The 9,461-nt window shown below is 41.4% G+C and overlaps 1 pseudogene; it reads left to right on the forward strand.

The window, feature by feature from the left end:
• The first annotated feature begins 7,261 nt into the window (after positions 1-7,261).
• Positions 7,262-7,886, forward strand: LOC101586657 (annotated as a pseudogene).
• Positions 7,887-9,461: the final 1,575 nt, after the last annotated feature.

A 9,461-nucleotide genomic window follows, 5' to 3' on the forward strand; every position in this document is an offset into this window, starting at 1 on the left:
AAAAAAAAAAAAAAAAAAAAAAGACCAGGCCAGCTCCCCACCCTTCCTGAACACTCAACACAGATTATAGACACACAAGTGAAACCAGCTGAGACCTTAAGAACTTCCCAGCTGACCTGAGTTGCCAACCCACAGGATCATGAGCTAAGTAAGTAACTGTTGTTTCAAGCGACATGGTTTTGGGGTAATGTGTTATGTAATAAAACCCAAATATTATATGAATATCTTCACCAAGATCTTTCCAAATTATCTGTTCAGCTAGGACTTTTGAGATAAAAACACCTTGTGGGGATTCGGAGCCACACAGGGGATTGAACCCAGGGCCTTCACACTGAGCTACATCATCAACATTTTTTTAAAATTTTGAGACAGGGTCTCATCAGTTGCCCTGGCTGGGCAGCAATTTGTGATCCTCCTACCCCTGCCTCAAGAATTCTGGAATTACAGCCATGTGCCACCACACCTAGCTAAGAAAACACTCTTATCCAACTGACTCAAACAATAAGGAAAACCTATTAACTCACATACGTAAAATGCTGTGGTATGTTAAATCAAGGGTTTATTTATATTCTGCCAAGTTGCCTTTGTTGTCATAAGATGCATGGATTTCAGGCATCACATCTAGAAATCATGAAATAAAGTGAAACTATTTCTCTCCATGAATCTTCTCTTTCAATGAAATTTTTAGGAGGAAGTTCCAGAGAACTAATAGAATTGCATTAAACTAATTGAACTTGTATGAAGTGGAACAAACATCCAAATAAACTTGGTTCTGCCTTAAAGAAGTAGCTGCAGACATCTTTCATGTGGACCATATAGGCAGATTATTTGTTCCACCCCCTGTAGAAAAGGACTATTTGGAGGAATATTTTCTGTAGAGACTCCACTCCAACCTTAATGTTTGGGTTTTGAGAACATCAGACCCAGAAGACACAAGTTGCAAGATCATCTTTATAAATTCTGTTCTAGTCTGGAAGATCTTCCATCTTTTAGCAACACCAGGCCAGTCCCTCTGCCAACTGACTATATATGATACAAGGAGGGAAAAGAGAAGCCCTGATAAGACAACAGGGATAGTTTCCCAAGTTAGATAAACCACTATCTAATCACTCCAGGAGTGCAGGTCTCCAAGTGGTGTTAACAACTACATACCTAGTATATGAGGTAGATGAGAAAATGTAAATCAGAGAGAACGTACCATTTCTGACTAATATGTCCTTGTTATTGGGAAATCTTACTCACATGGCACAAATAAAATGTGATCTCTAAGAAAATCCCTCATCAGAATAAACTGGAAGACTCAAAAAGGCTTTGTGTAGGAGATGGAAGTCTGGCTCACAGATATTACTATTACTATTAAAATTAATAAATTTTTGGGATGACTATCATGTACCAGAAAGTTTAAGTGTTTATTTGTTCTCCTTGGTTTAATCTCTATAACAATCCTAGAGATAAGTAATAACATCATCTCTATTCTCCAGATAAGAAAACTGAGGCACAGAATCAAAATCCTAAGGCCTGGGTACCAAGGAAGCTGGGATTTTAACCTCAGTCTGACTTTAAAGCCCAGATGCTTTGTACTCAGAAAGGTGTTTTTTGAGATTACTCTTCTCATTGGGAAACATAATTTTGTATGAAAAACCATAAAAGGACAGAAAGAAAACAATGGTCACAAAAAGACATCAAACTTGCATGAGCGGCAAACATAGCTTTTCCTTGTAATTATTTTTCTTCATGACTTTCACTGAGGGGAAACAAGCAGTGCTCTACCCTCTCCTGATAATAAGCGCTATTTTTCTCAGGAGGGTCAGAATGTTCGGGGCTAGAGAGTAATCAGAGATCACAAATTCACAGATGAAAAACCCCAGGAGACAAGGCAGCAGTTTTATTGTCTTGAAGCACATCTATGTTGGTGATACAGAGCAGTGGTTCTCAGCCATGGAAATTTGGTCTCCCAGATGATTTTTGGTTGTCAGAATTGAGGGCAGAGTAATATTGTTTATGGTTGAGCCCAGGAATGCTACTTAGCATTGTTCAATGCACACAACAGCCTCCTACAGCCAGGACTTATTGAGCTCCAAATGTCAAATGCCTACACCCCAAAACACCAATATGTATCATTCTATGAGTGTATTGATTTCAAGAACTACAGTGTGTGCAAAATTCCCCCTCCCCACATCTCATTCAGGGCCAAGTAGAGTAGGGAATCACCTCCTTCCAGTTAACAAAGCTACCAGGGGATTAGTGTACAAGGTATTTAACCCTGCTTAGACATACATATTTGTGCATATGCAGAGGTCTTGACAACAAAGACAATGTAGAAAAAATAAAGCACGTAGTATCATTCCAGATAATTATCCTGCCTACAATGACACAAGGGGTGAACTAACACCTCAGGCATTTCCTACATGCAGAGTACCAGTGTTCATCACCTCCCTGAGTGTTCACAACCTCTATGTGGAACTTGATACTTTTCAAATGCTCAGCAAGGGTAGTAGGGTCGTCTGTGTCACCCAGTAAGAGAACTAGGGTTTAACATATCAACGTACCTTCCAATATAACCCCTGCTTCTTTCCACTGGATATGGTAAAAGTTGTCAAGAACTGGCATGAGAGTTAAAGAAGAAAATAATTATGATTTTTAAAAATAGAAATGACAGAGGTTTTTTGCCTTGACGTCAATACATAGATGATACTGTGCAGACAGCTCTTCCTCTGTGGAGAAAGGAAGAGGAGGAAGTGGACTGTGAGGATACAGAAAGCTCATGTTTGGTCCTAAGGGATAACTGCTTGAAAGTAGTAAACACTGATGCACAGTTTTGGAGGGCATTGTGCAGTCTGTTTCTCTGGGGAGTTCTGTAAGTTCCATCCTTGGCCAGAGAAGGCTCAATGTGGCCCGAGGAAGAGGACATGCGTGGCCAGGGCTCCACTTGAATACTGCTCTGCGAAAGAGCCAAAGTGCAGTACTGCTGTGGCCTCTTTCCCCATCCCCTACTTCACTCCTACTACCCCGGTGAAAACCTGGGCTTCACTAGGCACCCAAGACAATTCTAGTACATCCCTGACCCTGATAAAAACGTGATTCCCTCTTTGTATTCCCAACTCTCAAAGGACCACATTTCAGCCTTTTATCAGGTCAGTTAGCATTAGTTTGATCAAGGTGGTCGGTGCGCAGGTACTCAGGTCGGTATACATGATAACACCTTCCAACTCTTCTCCATATATTGTCATTCTTTTTTTCATATATTGCCATTCTTATAAAGGTGTTCTTTAGTATGTGGACACATTTCCTGCACATATTTTCTTCCTTAACTCTAGAGAGCAGCGAGAGTAGACAATGAGGGGCCTCATCATAGACACACTTATGCTTCTACCTGGGAGAGATGAGTAGGCGTAAAGAAGTTTGAGTAAGGGAATGACATCATCTAATTTCTTAACAGGATCTGTCATGGTTTTCTACCTGTAAATCTGTGTCAGTGCTGGGAGAATGAGGAAATTTCAATTCTGGATGCAGTTTTACCTGAACCTCTGAAATGTGGGCCCTCTACTCATAAGAAAAGCCCAAAGGCCAAGTGAGTTCAACGAAGTTATGGCACAGGGATTAAGCAATTAGCCACATGAATATGTAAACTGTTAAGCAAAACTAAATTCCTTCTTTCAAAATGTCCACTGGTGAAACACTGGACTGAAACACACGCAAACTTCCTAAGATTCGGACTCCTCTCTGTACTGCTGCTCACTCGTTCTGTGCTTACTTCACACCAAGGATCGTCCTGGTGAGCAGCCGGTTCACCGCGCATGCACCACTGGCTGTCTGGCATCCCAATCCCAGGCTAGTCCTCCGTGGCATATACACCTGGCATGGTGATATGGAAGTCTGAGATATTCTAGGAAGAGGAGCTGATGGCAAAATACTTTAAAACTAAAGTAAGCTAAAAGTAGAATAATTAAAACAGAAACAAGGGGCTAGGAAGATGGCTCAGTGGAATAAGTGCTTCCCTGGCAAGTGCAAGGGCCTGAGTTCAATCCTTGGTTCTGCCAAAAATAAAAAAAAGAAACAGAAACAGAAACAAAATGGATCAGTTGATGTGACTCCTCCAACATAATCCTCCAACACAGTACTTAAAACTGTGTAATTTAAATCCAATGAGGCTCTGATATTGTTTTGTTAAATAGAATTAGTAATACTTGCCTACCCAAAGGGATGATCTATGACTAAAGTGAAATAACGAAAAATGGTGAAAAACAGTAAACTAACAGAGATGTGTGGATAAATCTTTATTTTTATAAAGTGATATTGAGTTTATTTAACTTAAACTCACAAAATAAGGAAAAAAGTACTTATTTAGGGAAAATAATTTATTAAATGAGTAAATATTATATCTATGCTGACCAAGTCCTAGGAGTAAAATAACTTCTCCATCTAGAAAGATTTTAAAAAATCTGTTGAGAAAGTAGACGGGAATACATAAATAGATATCTATTTTAATTCTCAATAGAAAGAAGAAAGAACTATCAGAGTAAGAAAAACTGCCAAGTAAGCTGATTTCTAGCCCCTTACAACACCTTTAATGCTACACTATCACAAAGAACTCTATTGTAATCCTCAGGAAGGTTTCATAACAGATATTGTATTTGCTGGCTGTCATGGTTTGGGGTTTTGCAAGAGGAACAATACAATAAAAGACACATATTTTATAAGATTATTTTATAATAAGTCACCCAAAGAGTGCTCAAACAGTGCAGGAAATGTGCCCACATATTAAAGAACAAAGACTCCAGCTGAGAGCCTATATCCTGATATCCTGCTTGAGTCCAGCTGAAAACCCAGAGCTCATAACAATGCCTCCCACAAGTCCAAGTGGAGGCTTAGAGCCCACAGCAATGTCTCATGCAGGCCCACTTCACAGATCTGTATTGGGAAGGCCCAAAGGTCAGTTGGTGGAAGCTAGAATGCCTACACTAGTGGGATAAAGGATCTGTGGTAGTAGGCTGAGGGATCTGTACTGGAGCCAGGAAGCAATGAACACTCAAGTTATAAGCATCAGAGCTCCCCCTAAAAGTACCACAGCCATCCTCAGCAACAGTGAGGTCCCAAGCTCTTCTGATGATTGGGAAAGCTGAGTTCTCAACAGGAAAGCCAGCTGAACAATCTTCTCCATGAGGCTGAGCAATGCACCATTTTCCCCTCCAGAACCAGGAAGTGATGTCCAAGGTGAGGACCAGAACTCCCCTAAAGTGAGTCATAGCCATCCTCAGAGACAAGGTCCAGAGCTCCTCCTCTGATGAGAACAACCAAGTTCACCAGGAAGGCCAGCATGACAAGACCCTCCAAGGGAACCAACAGCTCCTTACAGCTTCTGACAGGACCCAACGGCTTCTCCAAACAGCTTCCCTAACAGCCTCTCCAGCTCCCAACAGCCTGCACCTCTTATGCTGCCAGCAGCAATCCTCAGGTGAGCGTCCCACACCCAGCACCATGCTAATTCAGTTCAGCTGGGTGTAACAAGTTGACCAACAGTTGGCAATCCGCCACACTGGCCTGTAGGAATGTGCTTGTCAAAGCACTACTTTCTACCTCCATTGTACTATTCTTTTCCTCATTGTATTATTAACATAAATCCTGCCATTTTCTCATTACAGCAAAGGATAATCTACAAAAGAAGCATAGTATGTGAAGAGAATTTAATATCAGTCTCAAACACTCTTATAATAACAGCAAAGACATTGACACATTAGCAAATTTCTGTGATACTTGAGCCAGCAGATTTTAGTTCTTACATTCTTCACTTTCTTACATTCTTACGAAATTCTTACAGCAGATTATAGTTCTTATGTTCTTTACTTTCAAACTTTCAATTTTCTTTAGCTCTTTTTTTTTCATTACTGGGGATTGAACTCAGGACCCTGCACTTGCCAGGCATGTGTTTATTCTACTGAGCTATCTGCCTGGCCCCTCAATTTTCTTTAGCTCTTTTTTTTTCTCTCTGTATTTAGGTCAGGGTCTACAGGGTCTCACTACATAGATTGGACTCATAATGATTCTCCTGTTTTCAGCCTCCCAAACGCTGGGATTACAGGCATACGCCACTACACCCAGTCTCAATCACCATCTCAGTGCACCCTGGGGGCAGAGCTGACACGGCACGCCGGGGATCGAACCCCAGCTGCTGCGCTCTGCCTAAGTAGGTGCTTTAGTCTGCTGAGCTATCAGGCCAGCCCTTTTAGCTCTTAAAAGAACAAGTTTGATCACCTAGAGTTGTCCCAAGTGGGAGACAAAAAGCTTATCTCATGAATGAACTGTTCCACCACTGGTTTAGGGCCCTGACCTCCCAGGCACCTTTGAGTCCTGGCTTGTAGGAACTGAAAGCAATGAAGAAATTGGTGACTCATCCCCACATGCCTGTCAGACAAGTCAGAGGTGCCAATACTCAGTCGAAGAGGATCTCAGTGTCCTCAGAATTTGACCAGGTGGAGCATTTGACCATACTGACTAGCTAATTTAAAAAGTATTTGCCCAGCCAATACATAAAACTTTCAAACAGAATTGGTTGATGTTAATTTATTTAATAAATTTCAACTTTGTTCAACAGTTGTCATACAGTAAAAATTAAAAATTTGATTATTTAATAAATAAATATCTATAAAAATCCATTTAGAGCACATGTTGCTTACTAATTTTGCTATTTTTCCTTGTGTCATTCTATTCTTACAATAACTCTTTGGGCAAATAGAGCAAGTAAGAGCTACTTATAAAAGCTAATTTGTCCCAGATAGCTCAGCAGACTAAAGCATCTGCTTAGGCAAATACAGGGGCCGGGTGTTCAATCCGCTGGGTGCCAGTGCTGGCCCCGCCTTCGCCCCGGGGCACACTGAGGCAGAGACTGAGACTGGGCATGGTGGTGCACGCCTGTAATCCTAGAGCTTGGGAGGCTGAAAACAGGAAGATCACTATGAGTCCAATCTGCATAGTGAGACCCTGTAGGCCCTCTAGACTCTGTACCCAATGCATTTTTTAAAAAGGCTAATTTGGGTGGGAGGCGGTGGTGCGAGGGCCGATCCAGCCGGGAACTGGGCCTCCGAAGCTGCGCTCGCTCGCGCCACGGATTTGCGCGGTGAAGAGGACCGTGTCTGAGCCGTTGAGAGCTGAGGACCATCCAGACGCAGCGGGGCTGAGCACACGCGGACACTGAGGGCCGGGACAGCACGGACCACGGCGTTGAAGCGGATTAATAAGGAACTTCGGGATTTGGCCCGGGACCCTCCAGCACAAGGTTCTGCAGGCCCAGTTGGGGATGATATGTTCCATTGGCAAGCCACAATTATGGGACCTAATGACAGCCCGTACCAAGGCGGTGTATTCTTTTTGACAATTCATTTTCCTACAGACTATCCCTTCAAACCACCTAAGGTTGCATTTACAACAAGAATTTATCATCCAGATATTAACAGTAATGGCAGCATTTGTCTCGATATTCTAAGAGCACAGTGGTCTCCTGCTTTAACTATTTCTAAAGTTCTTTTACCCATTTGTTCACTGCTGTGTGATCCAAACCCAGATGACCCCCTAGTGCCAGAGATTGCACGGATCTATAAAACAGACAGAGACAAGTACAACAGAATATCTCGAGATGAACTCAGAAGTACGCCATGTGATGCTACCTTAAAATCAGAATAACCTGCATTATAGCTGGAATAAACTTTAAATTACTGTTCCTTTTTTGATTTTCTTATCCGGCTGCTCCCCTATCAGACCTCATCTTTTTTTAATTTTATTTTTTGTTTACCTCCCTCCATTCATTCACATGCTCATCTAAGAAGACTTAAGTTCTTCCAGCTTTGGACAATAACTGCTTTTAGAAACTGTAAAGTAGTTACAAGAGAACACTTGCCCAAGATTCAGATTTTTTTTAAAACATGGAGCATGTGTATTATGTGGCCAATGTCTTCACTCTAACTTGGTTATGAGACTAAAGCATTCCTCACAGCTCTAACTGCTGAAGAAGCCATCTGGCGGGTGGGGGGGGATGGATGTTCGGTTATCTCGGCAAGGAAGCAGCATTATTCTAGCAGCATCCACGCTTGTTAAGCCTTCCACTGTTAGAGATCTGAGGTTACGTGATATACTTTATGCTCCTAACTGATGTGGCTGGAGAATTGGTATTGAATTTATAGCATCAGCAGAACAGAAAATGTGATGTATTTTGTGCATGTCAATAAAGGAATGACCTGTTCTTGTTCTACAGAGAATGGAAATTGGAACTCAAACACCCTTTGTATTGCAAAGTAGGGTCTCCAAACATTTTGTAATTTTCATTTAAACTGTTAGGAGGCTTGGAGCTATTAATTAATCTATCTTCCAATACACTGTTTAATATAGCACTGAGCAAATGATGCAAGCTGTCAATGGATGAGTGATCAACTAATAGCTCTGCTAACAATTGATTTATTTTTCTTCAATAAAGTTGCATAAACCAATGAGTTATCTGCCTGGATTAATCAGTATGGGAAACAATATTGTAAATGCAAAGCTGGTTTTCTTGGTTCTTTTTTTTTTGTATGTACTACTGAGATTTACTTCATTGTTTGACATCGAATAATGATGTAAAATTCAAGAGTGACTATTTGCCATGTTCAGCTAAAAGTGCAAGTCTGTTACAGGATTACCTGTCGCTTTCTGACTTATGCAGAATAAGCTTCTTCAGATAGTGTAGCTTCAGTGTGCTGCACATTATATACTGGCAGCCCTGGAGGTCAGAGATGGACTTGGGGCCCAGCAGCTTTGAAATGTGTGTATGGAGTTGAAGTTTATTTTCCAGGTGCATTCCCCATCTAAAATGTCTTCACATTGTACACTTGAAAACTTAAGAAAACCGTTAACATGAGAGTAATAGTGGGTCAAAATTTACACAATAAAGTATACTGTTTTGGTGTGGGAGTTGTCCAAAAAAAAGGCTAATTTGTTAATATAAAAATTTAGGACAGGTTTTTTTCACCAATTGGCTCCTCTCCACTCTATTTATTTATTTATGTATTTGGTACAGGGTCTGAATACACAGCTCAGGCTTACACTGACCCTCCTGTCTCAAGCTCCCCAGTGCTGGGATTGCAGGTATGCACCACCGTGCCTGGTTTCAGGCTGGCAGCACAGCATGTGGTACCAAGGATCGAACCTGGGTCCTTGCAGTTGCCAGGCAGGCACTTACACTGAGCTATCTCCCCAGCCCTTCTGCTCTCCACTTTAATGAGACTTTGCTTTTATAGTCCCCCAGTTAGTAAATGCTAGTGTTAGAATTATAACTGAGGCAGCACAGATAATGTTAGACATAAAGCCATTCATGCATGCCCAGGGGGACCTGGGTCAGCATTTTCTCACCAAACACTTGAACATTTCTGCATTCAGTTATATGATGATCTCCTTAAGTACACTAAAGATCATGAAGTGTAATAAGTGAAAACTAT

Source organism: Octodon degus, unplaced genomic scaffold (genome assembly GCF_000260255.1).
Source record: "Octodon degus isolate 3935 unplaced genomic scaffold, OctDeg1.0 scaffold00069, whole genome shotgun sequence".
Taxonomy (NCBI): domain Eukaryota; kingdom Metazoa; phylum Chordata; class Mammalia; order Rodentia; family Octodontidae; genus Octodon; species Octodon degus.